This window comes from Siphateles boraxobius, unplaced genomic scaffold (genome assembly GCF_051911475.1).
Source record: "Siphateles boraxobius isolate OS27281-9 unplaced genomic scaffold, OSU_SipBor_1 32, whole genome shotgun sequence".
Classification (NCBI taxonomy): domain Eukaryota; kingdom Metazoa; phylum Chordata; class Actinopteri; order Cypriniformes; family Leuciscidae; genus Siphateles; species Siphateles boraxobius.
This window is the reverse complement of record NW_027508942.1, coordinates 3,132,501-3,154,459: the sequence shown is the minus strand read 5'-3', so window position 1 is coordinate 3,154,459 and position 21,959 is coordinate 3,132,501. Positions and strand designations below refer to the sequence as shown.

Genomic DNA, 21,959 nt, shown 5'->3' with positions numbered 1-21,959 from the left:
AAAGCAGAGATCAGGAAAACCTACTGTTAGCCATTATGTCTGGAAGATTTGGAACTGTGTACCATTTGAACACTTTTATATACATTAATATAATACTTATTAAGCACAGACATATCAAAACACAATGGCTGCAGACATTTTCTTGATCAAAGAAGAGAATTAAATGAATAAAGATTTTTTTATGTAAGTAGAATTTATTAGTAATTAATTTTTTACGGTATTTTATTGGCTATATATTCAACGTAAAACATTTGAGTGACAGCAACAACTGATTTAAGTCTGATGATGATAACTCCACTTTGAGTTTATGAATCATTTTCTAATGCAGGTTCATTAATTTAATTCACAATACGCACACCTCTTTAATGTTTTGACGAAATATGCTGCAAACGACGATATAAATGATTCTTACTGTAACATACGAATTACACAGTACATTAATTACGTAAATTATATATTTTAAATTCAAAACGACAAAAAATAATTGCGTAATTTGCTTGTCAACTGTGGGTCATTTATCCTAAAACAGTTATCAGATATTAAATGTTTAGCTAGAATAGCTACGTAGCCTTTCTTACCTTAGCTGTTATTATAGACTGTAAAAAAGTTTACGCGATTTGACAAGAATTCCCGCTCTTATTAGTTTAAACTTTAAAGCCCGCCTTCTCTTCTCTCTTCTTGACATTGACGAGCGCCGCTTACGTTACCATAGCGGTGCATAATTGACTGCAGTCTGCAGCATCAAGCAAATCAAATTAGGCAATTTTTAACCATATCTGATTATTAACGTTACTACTCTGCTCAACTGCCGCATATGCCCACCACAGTCAACCACAGAAGGACTAAACAGAAAATATCCAATTCATACTTTGCAGTCACGTGACTGCCATGGATACCTGGCGGGCAACAAACGCTCAAAAAATGGCCAATACTACAATCAATTATATAAAAACAGTCTTTAGTTCACAAACAGCACAACTCTGCCATATGTGAAAATCAAAAGCAGCTTCAAAAACTTAATATAGGTCCACAAGAGAAATATGAAGCCAGTAAATTAAGATAGTCTTCGCTATACCGTTATATCCATCGTCGTCTGAGAGAAGGTGGCGTTAATGCAGCGACAGATGCTGAAAGCTCAGTCCGTTTCTACTTTCACTTTCAGGGAATGAGCGCGTTTACATGAACGTTAACGCGATTATGCTGAATAATAGTGCATCCCAGAGCCGGCCCGAGCCTTTTGGGGTCCCTAAGCAGAATTTGATTTGGGGGCCCCCTCCCACTACGCGAAGTCACCTGTGCTTGACGATTATTGACACAAATGTCACACAATAATGATACATTATAAATGAATACAGTGAGGTTATGTATTAATACAAAATAAATACTTAATAAAAAATAGATGCCTACTTAAATAAAAAAGTTTTAACTTTTACTTTACTCTTTCACTAACTCTTTGAAACTTCTTAAAACAAAACATATCAAATAAATTATTTGCTAAAATAATGACACAACTGAGATATCAGAAACATATCTGATAAATAAGAGCAAGGGTTCAACAATGACAATTATTGTTGAAAACTGTAAAAATATTATTATTATTTCTCAACTGTCTCAATACAGTGTAACTGTCCTGAAAATCTTTTGTATTATTATTATTGTAACAGACTTTGTTGGATTGTACATGACAGAATCCAACCAAGTCTGTTACTATAATAGCCTACCGGTAATGTACTGGCGCTCGTTGTATGTTTGATGCAATCTATTTTTCCCCTCGGGGCTTGCCGTAGATAGGAATTGGTCGTGCGCACTTGGTACTGGAGTGTCGCGGGTTTTTGGAGTTAGTGATCTGATGTGTGGTATAATAAAGTGGAGAAGAGTTCAAACTGCTGTGTTTATTATTTATTCAAACTGCTACCCTTACACCTTGAAGTTTAAGTTCCCCTGCGGCTGTTTTCTCCAACTTAAACCGATACCATGACTATGCGCAGTTGCTCATGAATTGTCTATGCACTCGCGAGGTGTCTAGATTATGCGCATGACTTAAACGCTGGCAGACACAGCAGCAGTTGTTGGCAGGTATATTGATCATGAAATCAGATTTTTCTTGTCTTGAATTATTCATTCATTCATTCATTCATTTATGTCACTTGTTTAAGTCATCTAAAAAATTTTAAAAAATTGAACTCGATTGGGGGGCAGCCGCTTAGTTCGCTTATGCCTCGGGGCGGCCTTGCTGCATCCAATCGCACAACTATCCGGCATGTCTTTACACCTCAAAACACCAACTTTTGTATATTAAAACTGGCGACGTCCTAGCACGATCCTTGATTAGTTTACCGGGTTTCGTTGCTTGAACAACGTTCTTGCCCGCCGCCAGCCAGTACTTGTGACGTCACGTGCAAAGTATGAATAAGAGCGTTAACAAACAATAACACCGTCGTTTCATCGACTGCATAACACTAACAAGTTTTGATGGATGATGTTTGTTAAGGTAAGATGATTGCTTTATGTACAAGATAGTACACTAAGCAAGCATGAGTCCTTTATGATTGATGGGCAAACATTTTTTTCAAAGTATGCACACAGTAACGTTAACTACAAAACGCAAAACTTGCGTCGTCACGTTTTGGACATGACTAATGTAAATTATAGCATATTTTCGATTCAAAACACCAACATTTGATTTGAAAAAGTTGAGTAATTTGCATCGATGGATATTACTGTGGGCATTAAACATTTCTGTTTCATAAATATCAAATGTTTAGCTACATACATCTTACCAGTCATTTTCTTTTTTTGGACTGACAACCGCATTTACTTAAAAGTGTTTACTTAAAAGATATTTGAAATGTCACAGCAATTTACAGTAAGTTAGCGTATCTCAAATACTGTCTTTATGGACGTGCATCAAGAGTCAAGCCTGCATTCTCTTAGCAACATAGTGAAGGTGGCCAAAGTAATGTCAAAAAAGGTAAATGTCAATAACATTGAAAAGTCATATCACTTTTGACACAACAAGAATCCAATTAAGCCACGAGTTTATCCATCAAATCTTAATTTACTTCATTTACTCCATCTGTTTGGCCGAGTAGAGAACTATTTTTTTTTAAAAGAAAGCAAAAGAAAAGTCAAATATCCTACTGACTGGCTGATCACAATACTGCAAAATTAGAGCAATACTGTATAACGGTATGTTTGGGCTGAGTTTGCTGCATTTACACCGTTCTGACCCGCAGGCGTCAGTAGCCAACAATAATAGCCACACGCATTTCGAACAGTGAATTATTTTGCGAAGTAATTGGTTTAATTGATTGAAAGTTTCGAAAAGCTTAATTTCTCCCATCACTAGTCTGAACGTAACCGTATTAAGTACTCAAATACAGGACTGACAATCGTATTCTGCTGCTGTGTGAACATGGCCAGACGTTGGAATTCAAACTCTTCTTCTGTGAACGGTAAGCCCCGCCTTCTTTTATTTGATTGCCTCAAGGGGGTAATCCATCAGCCGGAAGTTGAAGCCTCGCGGGAGCCGCCATTGTAGCAGAACTTCACCTGCTGTTAGCATTCCATTGACTCCCATTCATTTTGGCGTCACTTTGACAGCGAATAAATTTACATCTGAGGCGTCCAAAGACTTCATTTGTCCATTATATATTTCAAAATAAACACGAAAATGTGTAAAAGGCTCCATTACTTTGTATCTTACGTTATGGCCCCGTAGAAGCCGTTTTTGTTAAAAACAGGCTAACGATTGCGTCATAACCACGCGACTTTTTGTCGCACAATAGAGACATTACCGTATAGACAGGAGGAGAAGCTCGCAGGCAATCGGGGGGACGTCCCGTCAAGGGAGAAGCCCATAGATAATGAGTCCATAAAAGCAACGGGACAAAATATTTCAACAACGTTTTTGGGGATTTGGAAATAATTCGTTATGTGGCAAGTGAATACATATCAAGTGATTAACGTTGGCAATTTTCACGCACAGCTACTAGAAGATTTACGTCTGTCAGACAGGTTGCTCACGTCATCAAGCTTAGTTTGAGTCGGTTTGAGTCTGCGCGTCAGGAACGGAAGTGCTAAAAAAATCGCTAAAAATGGGCTTCAACTGTCTCAACTGAGTTCCAATGAGATGGCTCTGTCCACTTCTTATACTGTCTATGGATTGCCTATCACCACTGACCTTTTAAGGGGCTGTTTACACAACACCGTTTTCAACTAAAAACTAAAAACTTTTAATGTGTTTTGGCCATTCGTTTACACGACAATGGCATGTTTGGTGCCTGAAAACACAAACTTTTGAAAACGGGTTTCAAAGTGCACGTTTTTTGAAAACGGTCTCTGTGTAAACATCAAAAACACGAATCTCTGAAGACAATGACGTCAGGCACATGCTTTTTACGTGTCAATCTATAGAGTTTCATTGCCATCTAATGGCCTGGCAGCAGAATACAGCGTTTTTTAGTCGTTCACGCGGATCCGTGTGAATGGGGATTGTTTTGACAATGGTGTCGTCTACGCGGAAAACTCAAAGGAAAAACTTCTCCGTTTTAAGCATATCGTTGCCGTGTAAACGTACCCTTAGTCATCCTCCTAAAAACAGCTTTGGTTGTCATCCTTAAATTGAAACCATAAAAGCACAGTCACTTCATAGTCTATTTGAGTTTCATGTTATCTGTTCCTGTACTACTAAAAACTATAAACAAATCAACTAAATTAATGTATTATTTTTATTAACTTCTCACCCTTAGTTAGAAACAGCGGATGGCCACGAGCGTGAGGTCCAGCTGTGACGGCCGCATGCTGGAGGTCATCCACCACGCTGTTGGCTCCCAGAGCATCCCATGCTGCATTCCCAAGTTCCTGTTTCAGAGAAGACAACCACAAGGTATTGTTGATGAAACCATTATTTTGTTGTTCTTATTCCACCTCTTGTCCAACTGTTACAGTGATGAATGTGTCTTTGTCCCAAATCACAATAATAATATCTAGTAAAGCCCCCCAGAGCTAATAAATGAATCCTTTTGCATTTGGAGTGGCATTTGTTTGCTCTCAGTCTCCCTTAATCTCAGTGGTAAAATTTGCAATAACAGGAACAGATGAATTAGCTGTCAGGTGCCCTTTGTGCCAAACCTCTTCCTAGGAGAATAATAAATCCGTTATGAAACTATTATCACTGAAACCCATCCAGACACACACATGAAAGCTGGGTACGATGATGCTGTGCCTTGAACCAAGGCTGTCTGTGTGTGTGTAGGCTGTAGCACAAATGCTGGTTGACTGCAGTAGCGACAGTGTATTTTTAGCTTTTCTGGAGGCAGAAAAATTGAAGAGGAGAGAGAGTTGATTTTTTGAGAGCAGCATAGCCACTGTGGTTTTTGTTTTCAAAAAACAAGTCAATTCAAACTAGATTCAAACAAGTCAATCTCCTATAGTGCCAGTTGTTCCCCAACCTGTAACCAAGAATACTAACACACACACACACACTAATGGGGTGCTAACACAGAAACCGAAAATTCTCGGGACAGCAGCATGTGTCCAAATTTCAATCTTAACCGTTCTATTTCATCAGAAACGATCTTAAAACAGGGCTTTATGTGTAAAATACCGAACTTGTCCTTTAAGGTAACATGTTCTTTCTCTCAATGAGAGGACACTTTAATCTAACAGTAAAGTAAAGACTTTGAAATTCATAGTCTAAGTGACCAAATCTTAGTTAATGACCCCTGTGACCATAGCTGTCAGGGTGAACTTGAAGAACAGATGTATGTATTGACACGTTTAAACAAGTCCATATTTCATTTCTGGAAGCCTTAATCCAGACATTTAAAAAATACATGAAAAGAACATTTTTGGTAATCACACTCATATAATGCATTGAGGAAAAATATTGATCATTAATTATTAACTTGATTGTAAACCATATATGTAAATCACTCAAAAGGATATAGATATACTGAAGAGACAAGGGATTTCAGAATTTCCCCTTTCAGTAGAAATAATATAATCTATGAAATAGACATATCAAAAGTTATCATTAAGGTTTTTATATCATCCTGGAGGGGTTTATATTTCAATAATGAATGACTGACTGACTGTTCATTATCCTACTTATTACATGATTACTTGGCAAATAAATAAATGAATGGCCATTAAATATTGATGAGTGAAATAAATGTATTATGTGAGATGAAAGAGAAGATGGAGTGATATGAGACTTATTGGAGAATGGTTGCCAGGGATGAAAGACTTATATAGGCCTACATTTTAGCGTCATTATGCAAAAATAACGATAAACAAGTGCCACAGTTGGATAATCAGAATCTTGTTTTCCAGAGAGCAGCAATGAAGTCTAATAATAGTCATTCAAAGAATTGGCCTAATCAAAACAATGCAGACATTTGCATTTGAGAGTAATTTCATTGATCTGTTTGGTTGTTCTTAGCTGCAACTATCAGTATCAGGTAATATATATTTAATCCGTTTATGCATTGCACACTTAAATGCGGTCCACCTTCTGTTGATCGATAGATTCATCAAGTGCAGGGACTGTCCCAGAGTCTTCGTCTTTTAAGCAATGTAAGCAATGTAATAGGCCTGTTTTACTAAAATAATGCTGCCGCCTGGAAATCACACAGACCAGGCGGTTAGGGCACTGAACTGACCCAAAAAGACAAAGAAAAGACAGACAGACATTCAGTTCACTGAATGAGTAGCCTATCTTCTCACCAGAGGAAGTTGAGCAAAAGGCACTTTTTATGAATAGGGTACAAAATGGTTTCTGAAAAAAAAAAAAAATGTTATTCTTTGTTTAAAAAATGTTGTTAGTGAAGGGGTGCTTTAAAGGGATAGTCCACAAATGAAAATTTCAAGTAACAAACTTCAAAAATGAAATTTCTTTAATCATTTACTCACCTTTATATCATATTTTGAGAAATAGAGTTTTGGAGGGATGACGCCAAAAACTATTTCATCACTGGTTCCCTTAAAATTTTCCTATGGATTTTTATAATGTTTTTTAAAAAAAGAAAAAAGAATGAGCTCTGTGGTTAACATAACTTGACGATACGTGGACGTTTTGTTATACCATGCTGTAAACTGCACACACTCACACCTCAAACTTTCCTATCTAGTAGCTTATTAGAAATGTAGGTTTAAAAAAAACAAAAAACCATAACAGCTTCAGAATTTATAATTTTTTTTGCAAAATGAGTGTGTAATTTATGTTATCGAACAAACGTCCAAGTATCATCAAGTTATGTTTACCACAGGCTTTTTTTTTTTAGATCTTTAAAAAAAAAAATGTTTTACCCATTTTAAAAAGCCATAGGGAAATTTTGAGTGAACCAGTTGCAAATTAGTCTTCCAGGTTTTGACATCATCCCTGCACCACTCTGTGTCTTTTTTTCTCTCCATACATTGGAAGGTGAATGTGTGAACTGCTAACCAAATGAATGGTAATCAACCTATCATATATAAACACCTATAAATAATCATTTATTTATTTGCCAAGTAATCATGTAATAAGTAGGATAATGAACAGTCAGTCAGTCATTCATTATTGAAATATAAACCCCTCCAGGATGATATAAAAACCTTAATGATAACTTTTGATATGTCTATTTCATATATTAAAAAAATGTTGTGTTCCGCAGCAGAAAGAAACTCATGAAGGTTTGGAACTACATAAGGGTGAGTAAATGATGACAACACTTTCATTTTTCAACTATCAACTAACACTTTCAACTATCACTTTAGCCTCCAGAAAATATTGATTGTCAACATCAGGAGGTCAAATTAAATATCTAAAGGGCTGTTTTATTTTATTTTGCAACTCTATTTAGCTGTATTTATATTTATAACCAGATATACATTTTACTTGTCATGCTGTAGAAAGAGGAAAGACCCACTTCTTTGATGTTAAAATCTTTCAGGAATATTAAATTTTTGCAGTTTGCAGTTAATAAATTAAAATGATTTTTCGATTTCAATTCTACAATTAATTAAATATCAGTTTAATATATTATGGTACTCCAAAAGTGTTTGCTTTTAATTCTCATACAGATACAGTCAAATGGCATCTGAAGTGGGTGGGACTAGCAAAAACCACTATTTTAAGGTGGTAGGAGGGATGCATGATTAAAAATAGCTGCATTTGCTTGGTTGACATTATGTTCAGCTTTGACTACTCTTGGAGTGGATAAATTTCAACCAGCATTTATTACCATTGGGCATGACATATACAAAGACTTGATTTTGGCGGATGAGATTTGCTGCTGCTGAGCAAATACAAATTGTTCAGCCTAGTCAAAAATAACAAACAAAGGAAAGGCTGCTGCAGTAAACGGTTTAACCCATACAGGTGGTGCTGGGGAGGAGGAGGGATAACAAAAGCTTTCCGATTGCAGGCTAGGGTGTATATGGTTACGTGGATTTGGAAGTACTTCTGATTGGCTGGTGCCACGCTGTTGGAAGAACCAATCGGCATTCGGTTAGAGTTTTGTGCCTGATGTATTTAGGATTTAGTTTAAAAATATATATTATTTGCGGTTATACACAATTATTTATTGTGGAAAATGCCACAAAAAAAAAAAACAGGGTGAGAATGCTAATTAACGTGGTCTGAATCACAAACATCAGAATCAATCCTGGTCTGACAGGGTGGCCTTGTCAAGGTTATGCAACAATCACACTTAACCAGCTGTAAACCGAACACCTGCGGGTCGATAACTACCATCCCGTTGTGATGAGAACCTGGTTCTGGTCTCTCAGAGGTGCTAGAGTCACTCACCTCAGTCAACCTCCCACTTAGTTTGTAAGCAGTGTCCGTCACTTACAAGAGGATTTGGAGTTACATGGCCCAGGGATTTTTAATCTCAGTAATGAAAGATGGAGTTGATAAAGCATCTTTTGGTGAATGCTGATGTTTCTACTGCGCCTCCACTGAATGAGCTAATTGGAATGCACTCCCAGAGCTGAGAGCACAGAATACAGCAGAACATATTAAAACCCCGTCCGGCTCATTTTCTGTCCCTGATTAAATATTCACTCATTTCCTGACCGCTGCCCCCTGCTCTGTACGTGTCCCAGTAATGACTTAGAAGGCTGCTAAGAAAGGTGGCCTGACAGGTCATTATTGATATCCACAAAGCCCATTTACCTGATGATCTCAGCAAAGAGCAAGAGTGAAAACTGCAAGCTTGACAACGGCAGTAACTGTCCTCCAAATTAACATTATCTGTCTATCGTTCTATCTGTCTGTCACTCTATCGTTCTGTCTGTCTATCATTCTTTCGTTCTATCGGTCTCGTTCTATCTGTATATCGCTCTATCGTTCTATCTGTCTGTCGCTCTATCGTTCTATCTCTCTGTTATTATTTCGTTCTATCGGTCTCATTCTATCTGTCTATCGCTCTATCGTTCTATCTGTCTATCGCTCTATCGTTCTATCTGTCTGTCATTATATCGTTCTATCTGTCTTTCATTATATCGTTCTATCTGTCTGACATTATTTCATTCTATCTGTCTGTCACTATTTCGTTCTATCTGTCTGTCATTATTTCGTTCTATCTGTCTGTCATTATTTCATTCTGTCTGTCATTATTTTGTTCTATCTTTCAGTCGCTCTATCGTTCTATCTGTCTGTCATTATATCGTTCTATCTGTCTGTCATTATTTCGTTCTATCGGTCTGTCATTATTTCGTTCTATCGGTCTATTGTTCGCTCTGTGTGTCTGTCATTCTTTTGTTCTATCTGTCTGTCATTATTTCGTTCTATCGTTCTATCTGTCTGTCATTATTTCGTTCTATCGTTCTATCTGTCTGTCATTATTTCGTTCTATCTGTCTGTCGCTCTATCATTCTATCTATCTGTCTGTCATTATTTCGTTCTATCTGTCTGTCATTATTTCATTCTATCTGTCTGTCATTATTTCATTCTATCTGTCTGTCATTATTTCGTTCTATCGGTCTATTGTTCGCTCTGTCTGTCATTCTTTTGTTCTATCTGTCTGTCATTATTTCGTTCTATCGTTCTATCTGTCTGTCATTATTTCGTTCTATCGTTCTATCTGTCTGTCATTATTTCGTTCTATCGGTCTGTCACTCTATTGTTCTATCGTTCTATCTGTGTGTCATTATTTCGTTCTATTGGTCTATCATTCTATTTGTCTGTCGCTATATCGTTCTATCTGTATCATTCTATCTGTCTGTCGCTCTATCGTTCTATCTGTCTATCGTTCTATCGGTCTGTCGCTCTATCGTTCTATCTGTCTATCGTTCTATCGGTCTGTCGCTCTATCGTTCTATCTGTCTTCGTTCTTTCTGTCTATCGTTCTATCTGTCTGTCATTATTTCGTTCTATCTGTCTGTCACTCTCGTTCTATCTGTCTGTCATTCTTTCATTCTATCACTCTACCGTTCTATCTGTCTGTCACTATCGTTCTATCTGTCTATCTATCTATCGTCTATCGTTTTATGTCTGTCATTCTTTCATTCTATCTGTCTTGTTCTGTCTGACGGTTGCTCAATCGTTCTATCTGTCTGTCATTCTATCTGTCGTTCTGTCTGTCTCTATCATTGCATCTATCATTATATCTGTCTCTCTATCATTCTGTCATTCTATCGTTCTATCTGCCATTAGATATGTCTGTTGTTCTATCATTCTGTCTGTCGTTCTATCGTTCTGTCTGCCTGTCTGTTTAATCAGATCTGTCTAATCAGACATTGTCATTTGAGAGGGTTGAGTTTCTCTGTGTGTCTGTGTCTACAAATGGTTGAAGTTCTTGAACTTTTAATCATAAGTCTCAGACATAGTGAACAGCTCTGTCATGGCTCATAGTCAGTGCTATGTACACAGATTTACATCTCTGCATTTGTATGCATTGGCTGTATGCTGTGCTCCACTCAGTGTTGTTAAATAACCTAATCAGCCAGAAGGAGATGGAGGGAATGCTATTCCCACTTTGATTTAGAGGGGAGTATTTTTCCAGTAAGGGTAAGTGAAGTAGGTCTAAGCCATTTGCACAGAGATAGATGTGATTGATGGTGAGAGTCCTGTCTTCAGCGTACTAGCTCAGCACTGACGAGAGATTCAAAGGCTAGCCTCAGGCTGGCCATGTCACATTGAGAACCTGCACCAAGACCTGTCCTCCTTCCACTATTCCATTTATTTTCAGTTTGCAGATTGTAATCTGAAGGGCCAGCCACAAAATTCCGGCTGAGGCCAGAGATAGAAGCAACTGGAATTGGTGCCCAGGCCGATGTGGATTAGTTACGATGGCTCTTGTGTTGATTTGAGATATTTATGAAGTCTCTAAAGCAAACATTAATCAACCTAATGTTTATTAGCATTTTTATACGAACATTCCAGGGTCCGATACAAAATAAGCTGAATCAACACCAAGACATTTTCTTTTACTTTTTCTTGCAAATCAAGGTTACAATGAGCCACTTGTTGCGCAATGGAAGTAAATCTGGCCAATTTAAAACATAAATGTGAAGCTTATACTTTGAGTCTTAAACACGTTTTAGGTTTACAGCATTACGTTATCATGGCAAAAAAGTTATAAAATTGGGGAAAAGGTTAATAAGTGATTCTTCCACACTATAATCATGTTAACATGCATAGTATTTATATTTTGTGGCTATATTATTGAAAGGTTTATTATTTTAATGTTTAAAGCAACATATGCCACAAGTGCTGTCGACTGAGCTTAACTTGTGCTAAACCCAGAATATTCCCAAATATGAGCCTTTAAAAAATGTTTCTGACAGACCAAGAAACTCATATATAAGATACTTTAAAATGGACTGATTTGAGAAAAAGTTGATTTATTGCCATATAGCAATAAATATAGTTTGATTTATTGCCATATAGCTGATATTTTTTTTGTTGTCTCTGCTAATTAGACTTCTTTAAAGTAAATCTGCTAGCTTTTCATATGAGACGTTTGTGGTCCAAAATGCAGATCAAAGTTTAACACAAATTTTGTCGAATTGCAGAAATCATTGCCCCATTTTGAATAATAGTGTTGTTGAAAAACTTAAAGGTACATGGTGTAGGAATTTCTCCCATCTAGCGGTGAAATTGTATTTTGCATTCAAACAAATTGTGCTCTCCAGTGCCTCGCTTTTTCAAATGCGTGTTGCATCTACGGTAGCTGTTATGTACCAAAAAGCTATGACAGGATGTCTTCTAATAGCACTTCGTCGAGTTTTCCTTCGGGTGAACAGGTTTGTTATTTCAAACAAACTGAAACTTGACACAACGAACAAACGAATGTTGAAGTATGAATTACTGACTGACTTGCCGGGGCAGTGACAAGCGCCTCTCACTGCTCTGCTCCTCCGGTTCTGCTGCTTTCAGTGACGTGACGCTGGCTCTGAACGAAAACGCGTTGTGGAAACGCGTTGGCCTAGTACTTTTTGACCCTCTCTGCTATTATAGTTTTTCAATATGGCGGAACGACATGGAAGCCTCCGTGGACCTACCCGTCACATGTATATAAAGATAATAAATTCTTCGTTTACGAGGATAAGTCAGATAATTGGCAGAGGTATTTTTACACCATTGAGGACATATTTATGAATAAAAATATTGATTTTAGATAATAAAATACCTAAAAAACTACACATTGTCGCTTTAAATAGTAAACTTAAGAGTTTTGAACTTAAAGCATGAGAAAGAAAACAAATCCATTTACCATTGTTCAAGTGAAAGAAATACAGTATGTGCAGTAATACCCCTTTATAAATCATTTTCATTATAATAGACACTCCTGATGCTGTAAATACGCTGAATATCAATACGCATTGTATCTTAACCTTTGAAGAAGGTGGGCTGTCTGACCGTTTTAGTATGCTAATGACCAAAGTATTTAATTAATCACAAATTCAAAGGTCATTAAATCACAATCCCGTGTATTTCTCCCTATTAAAAGACTTTCAGCTGAACGGGGCTGTTGTTAATGGTCTTCCAGGACTGATCTTCAGTTCACTGATCACACAATATTTTTAGTTGCTAGCTCAAAAGTTAGTCAGACTGGGAGAAAGCAAAGTGTGGAGGCCGTCTAATGAGGTATGTTGAGGAATTCTCACTCTTGGGACTCTTCTGAGTCACAGCTTCCAATAATATACATGGACATGCTGGAAAATAAATGCAGAATTATGAATTTGATCTTTGCTAATTAAACCACAGGGAAATCACCTGAGGTAGAAAAGTTTTTTGTGTGATTTTTTTTATCCCCCCCCCCCCCCCCCCCCAGATGGAGACTAATTGGTGTGGATTTTAATAAGGAGTAGGCGGATTGGTGAATGTTCCTATCTAAAACTAGGCCAGGTGTGACATTTTTCCTTTTAATGGAATTAATTAATAAACTGAAGAAAAAGTTAACTCAGAAATGAAAATGTATTTACTCATCTTCATGATAAAGACTTGTAATATGCATTTTATGTATGTAGTGTACATTTGTTGATTTGTATTTTATGTATGTAGTGTACATTTGTTGATTTGTTTGTATTATTTATTTATTTATCTTTCATTTTATATTTTTCTTCACAAAAAAAAAAGCCATACAGATTTTTAACGACATGAAGTGAATTAAATTTCCTGTTTGGGTGAACTATTCCTTTTAGTTTCCTATTCCTTTCTGAAGCAAATTATTTTCAAATACCTCCTGGTAAATTCATAGATAAACATGGACACCGTGTACTTGCTCTATAAGGAAAGTTAGTCTAAATTTGCAAGGCTGAAAGTCATTTGAGAACTGTACACTTTTTTTCTAGAACAGCATCATGAATCTCTTATCATCCAAGATAATAAGTTCCATGACCTTTGGAAGTTGGACAGGAGGTTCACACTCTCTGAAGGTCAATTGCATGTTTAATAAAAGGACTATTCTTTGCTAGTCTTGTTCGTGTTGTCTTGTGGCATACAGTATGTTACTCATTGCTGCTTGTTCTGTTTATCTTTTACTCTGCCACATTGCTGCTATTATTTAATATAGCATCATAAATTGTGATACTCGTTTCAGAATTCTTTGATGAATAGAAAGGTTTAAAAGAATAGCATGAATTTGACAGAAATTTTTTGTACAGCATTTATTTTACATTAAAATGGCTTCACTGACTCTTTTGATCAATTAAAGGTACAATATGCAGGATTTTTGCAGTAAAATATCCAAAAACCACTAGGCCAGTGTTATATATTTTGTTTTGTTGATTACTTACAATATCCCAAATGTTTCCAACTATTTGTAAATCGTGAGAAAATTGCGATTTTAACCAAGGAAACGGGACGAGTGAGCAGGGGTGAGGAGTCGCCAGTCAATGGCGTCATATCCGTGTTAGCCTCGGTTTCCGCCAGGTTTGCGCTCGCACTGCGTCACATGGCGACAGACGTGGACAACCGGGTTATTGCCGTTATGCCTAGCAAGACGCTGACGCTTTTGTTGTTTTGTTTAAACATTATGGACCATGGCAAGCAGACTTTGAGACAAAAAGAGGACTAAAACGAAGATCAACATCTTTCAAGATGCCGAGAGCTCCACGTCCGCGACTAACTTCGACTTGACAGAGACGCGAGTGTTGCATGTACTTTATTAGACAGGCGAGCAAATGTACATAAAACTAATAAATGTTATTTGTCATTATCATACTAATCTGTATGTTATTCTAATGTTGATCTAGCCCACTGCTAGTCTCATACAGCCAACACACAACCTAACTAACAACATTCAACACACAAGTTTGATTCGTCTAATAAACTGACCTGTGTGTGTATTAATTCAGCGCTTGCGTGTAGTTCGGTAGAATGAAATGTCCTTATTCCTTTATCCGCGGGACTCGCGTTGCGGTTGGCGCTGGTGTACGTCTAGCAATCGTGCCCTGCTTCACACCACAGTCATGTTAAAACATCAATGTATTCACTCATCCATAAAAGATCCATCAGCTCGACGACAAGATCCATACTTACGCTTAATGTGGAATATACATCATCAATATACGGCTTTGTTATTGTAAGAGGTTAGCGACCCCTGGTGGCGTAAATTCCTGCATATTGTACCTTTAAATGCTTCCTTGCTGAATAAAAAAAAAATTCTTTCAAAACATATTTTTGAATGGTAGTGTAGATATTTTGTTTATAAAGTTTATCATCATCATGACACAAAACAAATCCAGACATTTTTAACCCAGCAAATGATAAATAAACAAACTGAATTTACCATAATAAGGAGAGGTAAGAACACATTTTCTGACTTCTCCTCATTTGTCATTATCAAGCACAGGAATTGCGAGACATGCACTAATTGAAATAATTTATACTGCAACACAAAGTGCCCTATGCAATTTTCTATGCAAACATCAATACAACTCTGTTGCTCTCTTAATTGCATAATTACTCAGACTGATGATGTGAGTGATTTTGTCCTTTAGCTTGCTGTCGCTTGCTCTGAACTGTAGGTGTGTCACTGCAAGCCACACAAATACAGTGATTTACATTGATACCTCCCTTAAGGATCAAGGTAATGATACAGCCATTAGCACCATCTCTGTTGAACTCGCTAAAACATGGACAACGATACTAACTAAAAGACATTTAAATGAACACGTGTGCTACAAAATATGCTTATGAATGTAGATATTCTCTGAATGGACATAAATGGACTATGTTGCTATTCCTTTCTGTGTCCAGGGATGCTGGAAAACACAACTGCATAAAGGATCTGTAAGATGACTAGAAAGAGATCTCGTTTACTTCTGGATTGCTTATGGCTTCAGAATGGCCCTGAAGTATCCAGCCAAAGCGTCATAAATATGCACTGTGCTGCATATGTACTATAGATATGAAGAACAAAAGCGTTCTCTGATGGAGGCATGCCAGCATCGCTCCCACCAGGGACTGCAGATTCATTTGACTAGAACTTGATGCATTAATTTCCACATCATTACATCCCATAAAAAGTGGGCATCACATTCCAAAATATGGAAGTAAAACTGTCCCTGTTACTTACGATATGATTTCTTTGAAATATGTCAAGTGGAAAGCACTGCAGACAGCAGCCGTTATATACAGAAAATACAATTGAGAGAATACTTAACGCTGTTCTTGGATGAATGATTGATTAAATGACTCATTCATAAAGACAGTGACTTATTTTGTTCCTGAAAGGATCAGTGCTTTTGAACAAATCAGTTGAGTGAATAATTCAGTGACTCATCCATATAGATAGTGGCCGTTTCTCAATATGCATTCTAGTCTGTATTTGTGGACTTGTGAAACGTGGTCAGTTGCTGCCCAAGTACTGTTCCAATTCAAAGTTCACATCTAGCCAAGTACAGTTCAAATCCCTGGATGTGTTCTTGATCCGCCCCTTTTATCGAGGATGCATCAAGAAGTGACTTGAGACAGCCAGGTATCCCAGAATCCATCTCGCACTAACCAGCAAGCGTCAATTGAAGAGGGGAAAACCCACGTAATACTACTAATATTAAAAATACTACTGTTTTTACTGTCACGAAATTTAGTTTTTAGAGTTTTTCAGGTGAGAATGTAGTTGTTTAAAACTCAAATCTGTGGTTTATTTATGAAGATTTGGTCATTTTTCTAGTTTGGTAATATATCTTAATTTAAATCTGAATGTGCTTTGTAATTTTTAAATAGCCCGATGTATCCTCAGGCTGTAGTAAATAAAAAATGGCTTAATACAGATGTGCTGAACGTTCTCAAGTTATACCGTGTGGTTCCTCTACCGTAGAGGTTATGTCCTTGAACAAGGAAATGCAATACAGCCGACATTCCTTTTGACCTGATAGGGTTTCTCTTCCCTCCTAACATTTTTCTGGCATTTTACAGACAGCAATACACTGAGTGCTTACTCCAAAGTCACATTTTAATGTACTCGGCGGTAGATTAATATGACAGAAGGAAAGAACTGCTGACACACTGGGATGTTTGGTATCGGCAACAGCAGAAAGTGCGGTATCAATGCTTCAGAGCACAAGAGAAACCTGACATCTGACTGGCTTCTTAACCCACTGTAGCAGAACTAAAAGTGTCTTCATGGCAGTGAACAAGCAGAGAGTGAAGATAAGAGACAGGATACATAGCTAAAGTGAGATAAAAATAGGCACAGAGAAGAGGTGTAAAAAATAACTGGACACAAGTCTGTTGTGAAATGGTTGCGGACAGCAGCAAAAACATTGTGATAGTGCAATTCAACAACATAAATCATTAAAGAGACATTTAGAAGCGTATTCAGTAGGCATATGTCACGTGAATCATTTTGCTTGAGTAGGACTTAGTAACAATATTGATTTTCCCTGATTAATCGTGGTTGATTGATATTTTAACAATCCTGAAAGCAATTATTATTATTATAAGATCGAACTTATACTCTTTGCCTATATTTTCAATGGCATCGGTAGAGTGTATTTGGGTCCTGTTGTTAATGTTTAAAAGTAATATTTTTTTTTAACAATGTATCAAGTTAAAAGCCTGTGTCTGTTTCCTGCAACATTTTTCTGCACTTCCTCCTGCTGAATCTTCAGCACCACAGCGAAAGAAATCCTACATTGTCTGTACTGAATGTACTGCGTAATAAACGTCTTTTGTCCTGTCCTCCGAAATGTCCTGTTTAATGTGTTCATGTTTATTCTTAAGGATACAGTGCCAGAAGTTTACTCTGCTGAGCAAAGCTAGTGATGACGTATATGTTTGGGCTGAGATGAGATGGATGCTTGCATGACCAGACAGTGTAAATCTGCCTTGAGGTTCTTGTAGAACTAAACAGCTTAAGTCTAGCAAAGCACACTCATAATGACAAACAATGGCCCACACATCAAGGAATCAATCTAGCATGCCATTCATATGGCTGTAGTAGTTCTTATACCACTGATCTACACAGCCACCCACAAAGGCAAAGAGGTTAATACTTCTCTCACTTGTAATGCTGTCGTTTCAGACTGTTTGATTTGAGAAAGGGATAAAATACATGAAACGGAGCTGAATTCATTTCCAAGCCCCGAAGGAGAGATTGAATAGGAAGGATTGATTGCTCTTGTGCTGTGAGATTAAAATTCATCCCTGACTTAGCAATGTTCAATTTTTCGAAGTTCCAATAAGATTTCCTTAAGCTCATGTGTGAATTAACATGTTACTGCTTCCGACTTTGTGAAGAGTTACTGGGATTCAACACAATGACTAGTTAACATTTAGTTACTTAAAAGGATAGTTTGCCAAATTGAATGATATGAAGGCATTTTCATTTATTTTTTGGGTGAACTATGCTTAACAGAAGTTAAGGGCTATACTGTATAGGGTTGTGCCGATAGACGATAGTATCGTGTATCGACGATAGTCTGAGATTTCGCCAATGGCAGATGCCTTATACGATATCAATGCGATAATTGGCTCGTTTTACCATGAACGTATGAAATTATTATTAGTAGTAGTATTATTATAAAGCTAATATTGTTATTAAATTAATATTAGGAACTACAATTAATCTGCCTTGCCTAAATTCATAACGACATCACCACATAGCCTAACACTTGCGACAACACCGACACGCGCTTATGAGGACTCCTCTAAGAAAATGTTTTTAAAACAGAATAAAAAACTAGGCCTACATCCCACATCAAAATTAAATTGCAAGGTGATCCATTCACAAATTGTCAAGGATGCTTGTTTTAACAGACGCACGCATATCCTATACAGATCCAGGATGAAAACGGCATCGTTGTTCGTCAGTATTTTGTTTCCATAGCACATTAACAAAATGTTTAATGACACTAATAACACTAAAAACAATACAATTAAATATTTATAATAATAATATCACTAAAATTATATAGGCCAGTCTTTAGTACACGAACACAGCAAGACTCTGCCATCTGTAAAAATCAAAAGCAGCTTCAAACACTTGTTTAACAAGAAATATTCTTCTCATTTTTTCACTGTCATCATATAGGTCCACAAGAGAAATATTAAGCCAGTAAATTAAGATATATACCGTTATATCCAACGTCGTCTCTTAGAGAACGCGGCGTCAATGCAGCGACAGATGCCGAAAGCTCAGTCAGTTTCTAATTTAACTTTCAGAGAATGAGTGCGTTTACATGCACGTTCTTAACCAGATTAACTCACAATGCATGTGGGCATGTAAACGCATTAACCTGTTTTCCTTTATCGGAGTCAAATCATAAGTTAAAGTATAAACCGATCGACTCAGCTAGATTTCTGCCCCTTACTCCGATTTCTAACGGCATTTAAACACAAGAACCCGCGTTCTTTGGGCTCATTGAAGTGCGCATATGTGAAGTGCATCCAGACAGAGAGAGCACTGGGAGGACATATATCGCAAATCTGACTCTTACTTGACCTTAGAAATTATTAAAACATGTTTTCATCTCGTGCAGAAGTACAGTCAAAATGCTGCATCTGTAACGGCATGAGAGGATCATGTGTGTCCGTAAATTTCCCGCTGACATGTTGAAATACTCGAGTCAGATACACAAATGATTAGGATCTTTTTTTTACCTCACTATACTGGGAAATAACCTGATCTAGCCTAGTAATAAACACTCCACCTTTGCTAGCAAAATAAAAAAAATAGTCTTGTATAAAATGAAGTAATAAAACAAGCAAATTAATGAGTAAATAATCAAGTTAATAATCAAATAAGTAAGCCCCGCCCCCTCACGATAATATCGTGAATCGCCGATCTCACAGGCTGACGATAGGACGATATGAAAATGGAGCATATCGCCCAACACTTGTAAATCCAAATAAATTTGCAAAACTCAAAAAATTTGAGGTAATCAGTTACATACAATTTTTCAAGTTACGAAATTCAAGCAGAATTGGCACATTTTTCTTTTGTACTCATACATTTTTTTTTGCTCTTAACTTGAAATATTTGAGTAAGCTAATTCATACTTTTAACTTATTATGTAATCATGATGAGATTCATTATGTAATCTCAATTTAAATATTTTTAGTAGTGGAAACTTGGCTAGCTTTAACTAGCTATTTCAGTAAATGCTTACTTGCTAATTGGTAACACAATGCTTTGATCGCAAATGAAAACAAACCAGTTCATAAAACTCAAAACAATGAAACAATTCAGATTACTTAAAATGTGTCAGTTTTGTGAACTCAAAATAAAAAGAAATTTCTAAATACTCATAAAAGTTGATTTGATTGAACTAATTGGTTTAATTTAAGTTTACCCTGAACCCAATTAATTATTTGGAGCATTAGGGTTTGCAGTAAATCTTGCATACCATATACTGTGCAGATTGTGGGCATTATATAACTTGCATATCAACAACAACATATGTTTTTATTTGTTTCTATGCTGTTCTAAAACAGATCTACCATATCACTTAGGGAGGACCACTATTGTGTACCGCCTCAGGGCTTCCAACTTGTAAAAAGTTAGGCATCCATCTTGCAAATCCCCACAGAGGATTGTGGAAATCTGGATTTGTATTTTTCAGTAGCGAAGGTTCTCCTCCTCCCTCTGGTCCTCCTTGGGGCCCATCGTACTGTAACAGAAGTTCTCCACCGGTGCTGTTTTTCCATAGCTTTTTGGAGAGCCTACAATTCCCTTATTAAATAAAATGCTAATTAGCATTCCTTGTCGAATTTGCTTCATGAGCTCTTTAGGACTCAAGTGTCTTTTCGAAAAATTCTGAGCTGAAATTAGGCGTAAGAATTAAAATTTGATGAAAAAACCTAATAGTGAACCACTGCATTCAACAGTGTTATTTGTTCTTCTGTAGTTATTTATTAATAAAGGAACAGTATTCTAAAGTGCTACCCATATTAGTATGTACTAGCCTAGGCAATGTCTTTTATAGTCATGTCCTCACCTCCCCTCTTCCCATTTATTTCTCCCATCTTACTTCACACACATTTACTGTGCATTCATTTCTATGCATATAAGATGTGTTGAGTTTGAGTTTTTGTTGCTATTTGCATAGTTTAGCAGCTGCGTGCAAACAGGCTAGGAGCATGTAAACGCCATATGGACGTACTTGTGGTAAATGCTACACACTAGAAACACTCTGCAGTGATGGGATTACTTTAAAGAGCAGAAAAATAGACATGAAAAAAAGAAAAAGATTAAGTGTGGATTTACTACACACTCTATTGCTCATTTACTTGCATTACTCGCAGCCATGTAAAAGCTAAAATCATGTCACATAAACAAGCCACAATGCCATGGGTTTGTCTGAGTCTCTGTGTTGGACATTCATGGATTTAATCGTGAGGTTGAGTCAAATGCGAACACATCCGTCGCACTCCCACACAGCTGTAAGTAGACTCTTTGGAGTATCGCAGCAGCTATAATTGAACACATGCAAGATACGAGGATTTTCTGATGATATCAGATCAGTCACGGGAGCAAAGGTGACTTCTTTTCACAAATGTGTATGTTTCCTATTGATTTCTTAATGAGCAGATAAAGAACAACCTATTCATAGATATTAATTTGCGGATGTATGCCACCCCTCATGTTGTGTGGTTGAGAGAGGAAAGCACATTTTTATTCTCTATAAAACGTTGAGGCTCCACAGAATGGGTTAAGAAATGAAGTACTGTTCCAAATTGAGAGAGGATTTTAACATGCAAGGCCGCTGAGGCGCAAGGATGTCAAATCAAACGCTTCATTGTGTCTACAATACAGAAGCCTTCTGGAAAACAAGCTAGTTTCTTCTCTTAACACACTGCTCTGAGCATGCAAATGGATGGGCTTAAGTGTCTACCCCCTAGAAATATAAATTAATTATCCATGTGTCAGGGGTTGCTAGGCTTCCTAGGCCTGCTCACATCTGCCTAACAGTGATAAAACTGTGGGATGATAACACGGACCGGACTCATGGACAGATCAAATAACTTAAATCAACACTTCTCCTGTCTGGTTCTTATTTACTTAAGGACAGAGTTTTTG

General features: G+C 37.0%; 1 protein-coding gene across 2 annotated transcripts in view; it reads right to left on the bottom strand.

Moving 5' to 3' along the window:
• The window catches only part of b3gat1a (beta-1,3-glucuronyltransferase 1 (glucuronosyltransferase P) a), a 95,256-nt gene that overhangs the window by 25,116 nt on the left and 48,181 nt on the right, over window positions 1-21,959 (bottom strand). For both annotated transcript variants that reach the window (XM_077194543.1, XM_077194544.1), the window contains exon 3: window positions 4,746-4,863. The gene's annotated coding sequence lies outside the window, so the exon portion shown is untranslated. The remainder of the gene's footprint in view (window positions 1-4,745; window positions 4,864-21,959) is intronic.